Source organism: Vanellus vanellus (genome assembly GCF_965231255.1).
Source record: "Vanellus vanellus genome assembly, chromosome: 1".
Taxonomy (NCBI): Eukaryota; Metazoa; Chordata; class Aves; order Charadriiformes; family Charadriidae; genus Vanellus; species Vanellus vanellus.
In genome coordinates, this window is record NC_138905.1 from 62,457,651 (window position 1) to 62,470,599 (window position 12,949).

Sequence of the window (12,949 nt, forward strand, 5' to 3'; positions counted from 1 at the left end):
TACTCATGGTGATCTATTTTTACTTCTCTGAAGGGTCAGTTAAGACCAAGTACTTTAGACCAAGGGCATTGGAGGAAAAATTGTATCAGTGTTTTGATATCGCAGTTTATTGTTTTGTCTTAATAGTAAAATCCTTCCTCTTGCTTATTAAATCATGGCAGAAACTTCCTCGAGAGCCAATGACGACAGGCGAATATGATGTCAGTTTTTAACAAGACGCCAACCAGAGGTTTAAGAGAGCTGTTTTTTATCAGAAGCTTTTATACTGCTTGCGTAGTAAAAAAATACATTGTAAGTGGCGTCCACGGCTCATGCTTGGTGAAAAGGGCAGCACGCTGCATGAAACCTAGAGATGCTGGGCTGAGCAACGCTTCCTTTTAAGAAGATTGTGCTCCCAAATTAACTTGTTCTGATGCTAAGCATAGCAGAAACAGTGCTGCTGCTAAGCAGAACAATTGCTTTTCCTTTGTAGTCTGCCTGCTGGTTTGTTCAGGCCTGCTTTGTGTTCAGCCTTGGCTGGGTCTGGGACAGTGGTTCAGTAACTGTGAAGCTCTGTGTTTAGATCCTAGCCAAATCAGTGACACACAAAATCAGGGCAGGCAGTGAATCGCCAATGTGCCAGGTTTGGGAAATCAGCCCTCTGAATAGATGAGCCAATATCCTGTATTTATTTTTCTGTTTTCTGTACCCATTTCTCTTGCATCTGCGTATTTAATACATATTTCCAACCAGCAGCACATCAGCCTTAAATTAAATTCCCTACTATGGGTAGCAAAAACCAGGCCCTTCCTTCCCTGTGCTGTTCCAGCTCCGTAGCAGTCACCAAATACAAGACCACACTCCCCCCAAGCCCCCTCCCACTCGAAAAGCAATTTTAAACTGCTTGACTGAAAGCACTATTTGAATGAGGATTTCAAATATGGACTCGGGCTTTCTCTTTAGCTCACCATGAGAGAACAGCGCAGAGTAAATGGTCGATTGCAGTGAGCACGCCGACTGTAATTAACTTCCGTATTCGCTAGGTAAAGAAGGGAGGAATGAATCAGATGCACCTAAAATGAGCATGGTAGCACTAAATATTAAAAAAAAAAGGTTTAAAACAAGGGGGGATTTTGCCGGAAAGATAAATGGGGATTTCTACACCTTCCCCTTAGCCAGCCGCGGTGGAGTCAGAATGCCAGGAATACGCAGTGTGGAGAGGGAAGCTCTTCTGTGAGCTGCTCGGGCTCCATCTGAAAGCTGTCGTGCCTGCTCCCTCTGCACTGATTAGCAGGTTTATGAAGACCAAGACTTGGTCTTTCTTTGGTGGCACGACATCTGTGTCTAATTTCCAGGTTATGTTTGTTTTCATGCTAACATTGCCTGCTTATTTAGCTTGTTCCGCTTTCTGTCTGCTTGCCTTGGAGATATTTATTGAGGCAGTTGTTCTCCAGCTTGGCCGTGGTTTTGCAAGGCTGACCAAAGCTATCCCCTTCCATCTCTCTCGTGCTCCTCCCATTTCTCTTGTGCTCCTCTCATCACCCTGAACCCGCTCCAGGGCGACTGTTTCCTCCTGTACCGGGGTGCAGCAAGGACAGGGGAGCTGGGAGTCAAGGATGAGGGCAGGGAGCGCAGGACAGTAGCCTCACCGGAAAGACCCTTGTCCCACAGCACTGAAGTGAGGTAAGCAGGGCACATCCACTGGCAGTCACCAGGGTCAGACACAGCCCAGTGATTGCAGACACATCCATAGCAATGAGGCAGGTCTGAGGTCAAGCCAAGAAGTCAGTCCACAGGTCAGGGTCAACAATGTAGCTCAGGCGGGGACCAAGGGCAAGGGTCGGAGCTTAAACACAGCTCCTGAGATGATGGGTTGAGGCCCTGACGAGGCCTCTCACAGCCCTTTCCATGGCAGTTGGACTGGCAAGGTTAGCCAACGCACTGGAGCAGCCCAGCCCCAAGAAGCAGGGGAGCAGTAGCAGAGCCCATTGGGGTCATCAGGGAGGGCTCTGACAGGCTGGAAGGGGGGTAACCAGACCTCCAGCCATCGGCACAAATAAAGTCTTTCCATTGCTAGTTACTAGTGGTTCTCTACTGGAAATATCCCCCCTGACGTACCTTACATCACATTTTTCACATATGCATTGTATTTCTGGCTCATAGTTCTCTCTTTCTCGGCCCATCTCACATGAACTTCCACCTCCTCTGTCACCTGCATTTGGCATGTCCCTGTCTAACAGCAGAAAATCCTATTATTAATTCTGAAATACGTGCCTTTGGACATTCACCTGAACTTTGCCCCTCCAGTATTCAATAACTTCCAATTCTACGAGAGACTCTGATCCTTCTCCTTTTCAACCTTTTGCTGGTTGAATGACTGCTTCTCCTGCTAGGTATTTACTCACCAGAGTCTGGTGCTGCTGCCCAAGAAAAGGAAAGGGACTACAAGATTCTTTCATCCTGTGAATATTTCTGACTTGGACAAATCTGTGACTCACTATAACGCAGATGCCCTTCTTTTTCTGTTGCTCTCTGTTTCCTTCCATGCCCTTCTTTTCTCTTGTCCTCTCAACCTACTCTTTTAAAGATGGAATAGTTATAATTCTGGGAGTCACTTTTCTTTCAGAATTTGGAATCTGGAATTACATTTAGATGCTGTTTCATATCATTTGGGCTCTGCTTTTAAGAAAGTGGGCTGAGTAGTCCGAGCTCTCTCTTTTGCATTATGGTGGGGAACCTTTTTTGGATTGTTTTTCAAGTGATGCAGGTGTTTTTGCCTTGCTGCAAAGATGAAAGACCCTTTGTCAGAAGTGCAAAAATATCACAATTTGGTTTAAGAAAAAAAAGCTTCATCCTAAAATTTCAATTGTTGATGACATGGATCATTGCTTATGGACGTTTTTCATCTGGCAGGTTGGCAGTTTTGAATCCTATGAAGTTCCTTAGGTGTGAACATTTACTCCCATATTTCCAATCCTTTGAAAGCTTTGGGTGAGATGAATTTGGACACTGATATTTGTCTCAGGTGAGGTGCCACTGCAGATTTGCTGTGACCTTCTGATTGTTGGGAGCATTTGCAAGAAGTAGAAATATTTGTTTTCCCAGGATAAATGTTTGTGAAACCTGACAAAACTCATGCTATTGTATATGACTTAAGTTGTGGAAGGTGTGTATTTGTGTGTGTCTAGGAGAGAGAGAAGTTGAACACATAAAACTAAATAGAGCAACACACCAGCCCTCCCCCCCTGCATCCCCCTTTACAAACCATGACATGTTCACAAGACTTCTGGTTTTGCAGGATCTGCTTTAAGACATTTAAATGTTAAGACTTGGCAAGCTGATCCTCGCAGTTTCCTAAGTCCCCCTGCAGTTACTCTCTTTCCATGATATTTTGCTGAGAAGACAGTCTTCTCCAAGACGGTGAAAGGCGGTGTGGTGACTGCATATGAAGAAGGGACTATGTTTTCCAGTCACCCAGTTACATCAGTTTCCGCACTGACAACTGAGCTTGCTCAAACACACTTCCAAACAACAAGATCTTTGTGGCAGAGTCTAACAAAAGCCTTAGTCCCTAATGTGCTGCCAGGCCCAAATCGTCTGTGTGCAAATGACCCGTTGGTGCTGCCAGTGTCATTAAGACCTGTGTCAACCTGTGATCTGAGGACTGTTTGCACAAATTTATCTAGCTGGGGAGGGCAGCTCTGTGCAGTTTGCTTCTCTTTCAGAGTTTCTAAGGGGAATGTCCTTGTGCTAGCAGTGACAGGTCCTCTCCTTTATGGAGCCCTGCCTTGTTCACTGCTTTTCTTGTTAGTGCACGGAGAGCAGGCAGAGTCCCATGGGGGCACTGTGTGGTCCCCCAAGCACCCGCTGGTGTAGGGTACTCTGCTTTGCTTGCCTTAAGGTTACTTACCGGAAAAACTTACCAGAGCAGAGGGTGAACTGTGCAACAGCGGCAGAGCTGTTCATCTGACTGGCTGTGTAAAATGCGCTTTCCCATGTGCTACTCAACACTTACTACATAACAAATTGATTAGCAGTGGGGAGGGGTGTAAAAGCGTAGTGAGAACCTGATCTCATTACCTGTAAGTAATTACGGCATCTTTTCCTTTCTGCTGCTGTACTTTCTCTGTTGAGTTTGTGAAATGCACTGGTAGTCAACCATCAAAATATTTATTGGCTTGAGCAGAAAGGAATACAGCTATGCATGCAGGTTCGCAAGGCAGTGAGTGAAGGAACGGATGTGATGGGATGTGACAGCTTCTTCATTGTTGATTTTCAGTACTGAACCTAAAGTGTAAACTGCTGCCTGGAAAGATGTTGAATGGGGCCAGAGATCAATAGCCCATTTATGCTCTAAAAGGACAAGAAGAAACAAATACCCAGTTTGTATGATGGCAGAGCAGTTATTTGCTACTTGCGTATATGACTTTTTTCTTTCTAATTTTATCTCATATATTGCATTATTCTGCACCCAAATTAAAGTGAGTTTTAGTAGTCAGAGGTAATCCTCAAAATAGGGACTCGACTCTGTTAAGGAAATTTCATGGAAATCTTTAAAGCTGACAACAGGTTCTTAGCGTTATTTGTTGGTGAAATTGAATGGGACCAAGTTCACCCTGGATGGGATCTTGAAAATCCTTTCCATTTCCTGAAGATCTCATTCTCATGTGTGAAGAAAAGTCTCACGTTGTGGGAGAGGGGCATCCCTGTTCCTCTCTGCTGCAAATCACGGTTCCCTGGTGATTCTCCCCCGATGCCTTGACACATCTGTACTCTGACGTGCCTGATGCCACTTCTTCTGTGTGTATAAAACAAATGAAAAAAATCCCTGTTGCTAAGCTACCAACCTCTGGAAGATAAACTTTAACCGAAGGTTACAACCCACTGCTTAGCAAAGCTCTGGTTTTGAAACCCCATCACTCCAATGCTTTCTTCCAACTCCCTCTGAACATTTCCCCCCTGAAAATATCTGTCACTGCTGTCACAGGACTGCTCATCCTGCCAGGAAGGCCACAGCACGCTGCCTTTGGAGCTGCCTGCCAAGGGCGGGCTACCGAGCAGGCAGCAGGGAGTGCTGATAGTGCAAAGTGGCCACCTCCCTCCCTCCCTCCCTCCCTCCCTCCAGCCTCTCTTCTTGCCGCCTTTCACTTTCCTTGGAAGGGGAGGCACAAAAGGAAACTCCACTTTTCAGGACGGTTCAGTTTGCATCGGGCCGAAATGTGTTTTCGACTGAACAATCACTTTCTGTGCAGACAGTGACAGCTCAATTGGTCCAAGGAGGGGGGCGGGAGAGGGTGCTAAGGTTTTCTTTCACTTCTTGTAACGTTAGACCATGTCAAATGAGACAGTTGAAACAACACCCAGTTTGTTTGTCTTGCGGCCTGGACCGGGGTGTGAAATATTAGGACAGCAGCAAAGTGTTTACATCTCTCCACAGCTGGAGAACACCTCCCACACAGCTTCTGCCCCTCTTCTCACCCAGTGGGGACCTGCAGAGCACCTTTCTCTGGATAAAGGCTCCCTTGGCTGCCAGGTTTCTGGCCCTGGACTCTCCCTTGCGCATCTGAACAGATCAAAGGCATATTTGAAGGGCTTTGCTAAGCTCTCACCTTTACAAGTTCCTTACTTGGGATACAGAGTTGATTGAAGTAGGATGCTCAAGTTTCAGGTTATTCCTGAGACTATTCTTTCACTCTAGGCTTCCTTTCTGTGCTTCTTTCCCTTAATGCTATTGCTACATTATGGTCTTGATTGAACCACAGGCATAAACCAGTGCAGCTGGTGAACTTGAGAGCAGAGGAGGGAATCTGCAACTTTGTGGTTATAAGAAGCATGGAATAATTTGATATTTCCTTCTCAATCTCTCTCTTTCCTCATAAAACCCAAACTGTGCTATTTTTGCCCGTGAAGCTATACAGCTGTGAAAAAGGCCTGCTTTTACATGGAATGAGGTTTATTGTTTTTTTTAAATTGCCATTACTAATTATTTTGGGAGGTTCTAGGCACCAGCAGAGGCTGATGAAAGTCTTTAAGAGCCCCAGCTTAAGCTATTCTTCAGGAAAGCCTTTCTGTCTATCCCTACAAAGACAGAGCGCTAACTCCCGGAGAACCAGTAAACAGAGGAGTGAACACAAACTATTAAGAAAGCTCAAAATCCCAAACCATGTCCTACTTGAACTGTTGAATTGGAAGAGGGAATGTTTTCTATTGATCCTATAAGGAGCATATATAAGTCAGTGTGTCAGTCTGACTAAGACAGATGAGACTGGTAAAGCTTCAAGTGTAATAAGAGCCAGTCATAGACTGGTTTAGGTTGGAAGGGACCTTAAAGACCATCTAGTTCCAACCCGCCTGCCTTCCACTAGACCAGGTTGCTCAAAGCCCCATCCAGCCTGGCCTTAAACATCTCCAGGGGTGGAGCTTCCACAACTTCTCTGGGCAACTTGTTCCAGTGTCTCACCACCCTCAGAGTGAAAAATTTCTTCCGAATATCTAATCTAAATCTACCTTCTTCCAGTTTGAAGCCATTCCCCCTCGTCCTATCGCTATATGCCCTAATAAAAAGTTCTTCCCCAGCTCTCCTGTAGGCCCCCTTTAAGTACTGGAAGGCCGCAATAAGGTCTCCCCAGAGCCTTCTCTTCTCCAGGCTGAACAACCCCAACTCTCTCAGCCTGTCCTCATAGGAGAGGTGCTCCAGCCCTCTGATCATGTTTGTGGCCCTCCTCTGGACCCACTCCAACAGGTCCATGTCTTTCCTGTGCTGGGGGCTCCAGAGCTGGATGCAGTACTCCAGGTGGGGTCTCACCAGAGTGGAGCAGAGGGGCAGAATCACCTCCCTTGACCTGTTGGCCACACTTCCTCTGATGCAGCCCAGGATACGGTTGGCCTTCTGGGCTGTGATTGCGCACTGCCAGCTCATCCCACGCAACAAATATTTTTGTTATTATTAGAACGATGGGGAAGGGAAGGGAAGGGAAGGGAAGGGAAGGGAAGGGAAGGGAAGGGAAGGGAAGGGAAGGGAAGGGAAGGGAAGGGAAGGGAAGGGAAGGGAAGGGAAGGGAAGGGAAGGGAAGGGAAGGGAAGGGAAAGGAAGGGAAGGGAAGGGAAGGGAAGGGAAGGGAAGGGAAGGGAAGGGAAGGGAAGGGAAGGGAAGGGAAGGGAAGGGAAGGGAAGGGAAGGGAAGGGAAGGGAAGGGAAGGGAAGGGAAGGGAAGGGAAGGGAAGGGAAGGGTGTCAGACAGGGAAAAGTTAGAGGGTGCACGGGAGACTTCTGATGACTTGGTTTGAGAGAGCGCACTATGAGAGACAGCTGAGGTGACAAAAAAAGTAAAAGGTAACAGTCTTATATGTGAACCGATTTGAAGGAAAAAGGGTTGGTTTGCGTAAAAGAGGCTGAAAAGCACATCCGTTCCTGCTTGTTCAAATATTTTTTTTTCTGTTTACATGTCATCTATGGAAGATCATAAATCTGTTAAAGCTCTGGAGTGCCTAGAGATATCTGATGCATCATCTCACTGTGAAACTTAAAGAACATTAGTGTCTCTGTAGAAAGACTGTAGAGTTTACGGTATGTGTTAGCTCAGTATAATGGCAAGTCATAGACAGATGTCAACTCCCTCCTTTCTTTCAGGAGTTCTTTACGTTCACATGATTTTTTAATTTTCAAAATTATTTTTCTGCTGTTATTATCTTGTATTATGTATTGGGAAATGACTAATTTGTGAAGAAGGTGGTGTAGAGCCAAAACCAGCTAAACTACTGTTCTTTTGTGCTCAGTAGAGGGAAAATGTGAGAGGTTTTGAGGGTTTCCTTCAGATTGAACAATGAAAGCAGAGCTTAACTACGCATTGCCGAAGCCACACTTCTGAGATACTGAAGTTCTGCCCAGAAGAGACTGGCGAATTTTCTGAAAACTGATATTGTGAGTATCTTTCCAGGCTGATACTGATGAAGATGGGTATTTGAAGCACTGGCAAGTTTTGATTGCCCCTTCAGAAGCCCTGACTTCCAGAGCAAGTAAAGCCAACAGCTCCATTCCTGGAAAGGTGTGAGAGGGGGTGGCACACAATTCCAGTATTCATAACTTCATCATTTATTTGTGATTTTTTTTTGGTCAAAGCTCTCCTTAAATAAAGGAAAGCGACCTGACTAGCAGCAGCACTGGCACATGTGAGATATTTCTTTATTAAGCAATTCCATGCAACTTTCTTTTTTCTTCAGTTTTGGGAGTAACATTAGTGTTAATGGTCTGAAGGGCCTGGGGAGAAAAATCAAAGCTCTGAAAGAAGGGGAAGGTCTGAGGTCAGCAGTGGAAATGGGGGTTTTGCCTTGGTTTTTATACAGGCAATTTTGGCCAAGTAGTTGGGACAGGACCAAGAGACAACACTAAGGGTGTAGTCTACTCATGCTACTCAATGTTATGTCTTTGCACAGTTTTTTTTCTTTTTTCAATTGATAGCTGCATTTTAAAAAGTGGCAGGGGATTTGGGATCTGTCCCATTTTGGTCAGCCAACTTGGCATAATGTAGAGGAGTCTAAATATAGCTGTAGGAGATGTTACTCATTAGGCAACTGAAACCACTGGACAAGATAAAAATACGTCAAATACTCTGTGGATTTAATTTCAGACCGAGCTAGTTTCCCTGTACAGCAACTCCATCTCTGTGTCAGTTGCTTTTATTTACTTTCTACGACACAGATATTTGATTATATCTAAATGTTTTGTACATGTTCAAGTATTAGCAAATTTTCCGAGTTTCATGGTAGCGCTTGAAAGATTTTCAGGTCCAGCATTAAAACCTTTGGCTCTTCAAATGATTCTGGTTTGTAGCTGATGTACATCAGTGGAGCTGTGCCAGCTTCCTCCAGCTGAGCCTTTGGCCCTTCACTGCTGGCCTTTTTGCAGTTCTCTTATCATGATCCTGTTTGAACCATCCAGACATACAGCATGAACTCTGTTAATACAGAAAACCGGTACTAGGAAATACAGACATCAAGAAAAAGAAGTATAAAAACCTCCGTGATTTAATCCAAACCTTACAAAGGCGTTGTTTCTTTGGGCACTTTCTTTGAAAAGACTACCATTTCAAACAAAACAGAAGGAAATTAGTAGGAAGTGATTATGGAGACAGGAAATCTGAAAGCCATGAAACTGTAAATAAAGTGTTATTTGTACTACTGTACTTGGTGCCCTGCTTTGCATTCCCAGCACGAAATGTTAGACAAGGCTCTAGCACCAGAGCAGGGACCAAGTTATTTGGATGTTTAAAAAAAAAAAAAAAGAAAAAAAGAAAAAAGGCTGCAACCATGTATTTCATATGATTAAAAGAAGAAAGTCTTTTGGACAAATTATTTTGCACGGAATTAATCTGAGCAGATTTTTATATGAAACTTGGAGCCCCTCAGCCAGTCTCCATTGCAATTTGTTCCTCTCTGCAAAGGATGTGACTTGTTTAGACATCAAACACATATCAAGTGGCTTGATGTTAGTATTCTGAAGCATCAGCTCTACAGCAGGCGCCAGTGCTAACATCATTACACAACTCATGTTGCACGATGAGAATCCAGTTCAGCAGTGCCTGCATTTAGTTTTTATTTTTATCAGACCTATAAAGCTCATCTTTTCCGTTTGTCAGCATTATCTTATGTGATCCATTAATAGAGCTAAGAGGGATGCATTACACTATATGCTTGGATCTCAGTTAATGAACCACCTTTCCCTATAGTAACAATGAATGAGCGTAGATTTTAATTACTTCCATTATGATGCATTTGTTTTGACTGGTTACGGCCATATGAAAAGCTAACCAGCAAAGTTATCCCTACGTCTTTAGTTGTTTGTGTATGTGCATTCAGAAAACATCCCTATCCTCTCCCTTCCTCAGCAGCCATGTATTGTGTTTTCCGCTATATTTTAAATTTTTTTTTGCAAAGTTCAGAGGGATAATAAAGTAAAGCACCTGGGTGAGAGAGCGACATGCGACTCCAATTCAGTCTGAAGAGATGCTCTGAAGCATACGAACTTTACAGGAGTTAAGATCATGTGTTTTCATGTTGTCAGAAGCCATGGAAGTCCTGTGGGCAGCAGCTGGCCCCTGAAAGACAAAGAGGGCTCACAAAGCCAAAACCAAAAATCTGATTGTTGTTTCCCATTGTTTTTCAAGCAGAAACAACTGCTTGAAACCGCTGTAAGGCCTTCAGTTCCCAGCAGCCTTTCACTTTCATGGTAAGAGAGTATGGGGGTAAAAATTGGACTTTGTTGAATGGACCTCTATTTGGAGGGCGTTCCAAGGAGTCTTGTGGTGGCATCTGCCATGCACCTAGACTGGCACATCCCCGTATGCCAAGAAAATCAAGATGATGCTGGAGTTATGGTTATCGCTGGTAGAGTGAGCTCTGCAAGCATTAGCGAGTGGAGCAAGTATAAGACTGGACAGAGCAGAGAAGTCCGCTCATGTTAGGCGAGTTTTAATACAGCTGGGTGGCTCATCCAGCCGGTATTATTGCTGGTGCTATTTCAATGGCTGCAGAGGCAGTTAAATAGATAGCATGCCTCCTGGGAGCATTTTGCACTGGATATAGTTAGTCCTGTTTAAAATGTGGACATGTCGCAAGACAAATATGAGGTAGCTGAGCCTTACTTGCAAGTCCTCACTATTCTGATGCCTTAAAAATCAGCAAACACCTCCTTTGCAAAGGGAGGGGGAAAGGAAGAAAGGACAAGGAATAGAAGGAAAAAATTACACTTACTTTCTTGTGGTACACCAGAGAGTGGGCAGTATAATACCAAGAGACGGAAAGGTTCGGGATGGGCCTCATTACTGATTTAGAATGTGTTCTCAAAGACTCTTCAGTGCCTAGTCGTGTATGGCGATGCCTAAATTATAGCTGTAAGGTTTTGGGGCCTCCTTCAGCTTTCCTGCCCCAAAGCTTTTTTTTTTTTCCCCACCAATCTGGTGTCCTTGTCAACTTCCTTGGTGACTAGCATTAATATTTTGGGGGGTTGTTTTGCTGGCTGTGCTAATCGAGCTTCTCTCTGCTTCCATTAGGGCTTATTATCCAGCCTTCCCCCCTTCCCCCATCCCTCTTCCTCCCTCCCCTCCAAGCAAGACAGCAATCTGTTCTTTTTAAACCCTTCATCATCTTTGCTCTCTCCATCTCTGTTTCCCCAGATTTTAGAGATTGTTGACTATTATGTAACAGATGGCCTGACAGACCTCCGACTCTTTGCGGTGATGGCTAGCTTGGCGCAGAAAATAGCAGCACTGGAGTAAGTATTCAGCGGCATAGACGCTCATGAATTTTAACTCCTCGGTGACAAAGGAATTCAAGGGGGTAAGAGCCAATCTATCAGTAGCCGAAGTAATTAGAAGACTTAGATGGCTCTCTAGTGCAGAGTATCCCTTCGCCGCTACAGGCTGTTCATAGTAGATTAGGATAGTCTATGTCCCATTGATCTCTAAACCATAACTATGCTTCAAAACAATGGGACAGCTTAATCCAGAAATTGAGACATTCAAGTAAGCATCAGTGAAGGCTGTTCTTTTGGCTTGTAATGAAAAGTACTTTGCAGCATCAAGCTGCGACAATGTATATTGAGCAGAGTTAAATTGCGATTTTTGTTTCTATTGCATTCCTGTTTAGCAGCGGAAATCACTTGCACTAAATGACCAATATTCTGTCTCTAAGCATTTAATACTTGGGGAATTCATTTTCTTGCCTTCTTTACCTCTTCTGTTTTCTTTGTTCTTTGTGATTCTTGTTTCTGCATATATATACTAAAAGAGTTCTTGTAAGTCATCACAGTTTTTGCACCCGTATATAGTTTTCTTGTCATCTCTAAGAAGTTTCTGAATATATCGTTCCCTTTCTGAGAAATCTGGCTGCTTGCCTTTCAGAAATATTTCTGTGTCTGACCAGTCAATAGGAGATTTTGCTGGTAAAGTAGGAGAATCCAGGAGAAAAGGCAGTCAGCTCAAAGAGTATCTTCAAAATGAATCAGTCAGGTATTCAAACCACAGCTGATTTATGTTTTTTTTAAGATTAGATTAGATTAAATTAAAATATAATGCCTAGACCAATGTACTGCAGGGGCAGAAGAGCGCAAAAGTAAAGATGTGGGCAAATGATCTTCCACTATACTGAAAATAAATGGAGAATCGGGTCTGAAGCCTGGCTTCTCATAGCTTCGTGTTGAGTCTATGCTAGATTTATATGCCAGTCTGTGTAAGATGGCTAAAATCTTGTCAAGGAATGTAAAAGAGCTGGGTACATGCCCCAGCAGGCAGCGTATGGCTGAAGAAGGTGCTCTGTGTCTCCCATGCCAGGGCCACCAGCTCCACTGGGGCACAGCCACAAGTACCGTGTCCTTACACACGTGCTCACAACAGGGACTCCAGGGGCTTCGTTTAGCCCAGAAATGTTTCAATTACCTTGAATAACTTTCATCTTCAGTAAGAGCCTTACCAAGTTATCAGCAGAGGGGAAAGTCCAGGAGTGGAAGACTAACAGAAATCTCCCCTTTCCCCTCTCAGATGTACTCTGACACCCTTACAGATGAGGGATAGGCTTTCTATATGTGCTCCTGCAGTTTAGGAATACTTGTCCCATGGGAAGCCACTTGTGGAAAAGTTTATTTTCAGACCATAAAGTCTGCAAAGATAATTGCAGTATATATTTCTCAGGAAAATGTGTTTGTATTGGATCCTAACCCAGAGCTAGCCCACAGCCCTAAAAACTGGTAAATGGCATAGATTATCCTGGAGGGTCAAAGTTCTCTTGGAAGAGATTGCTTACCCCTTGCCCACTGCCCCTGCCCATATGTAGATGCACACATACACCCAAGACACACACCCCTTCCCTCAGCACATCTCCAACCTGCAGTCAGTGCTGTAATACAGGGAGACCCCGGAGACCCTCCATAGCACCTCTGGGATGTGGAAAATCATCCCTCTGCCTGCCAAATCACCTTG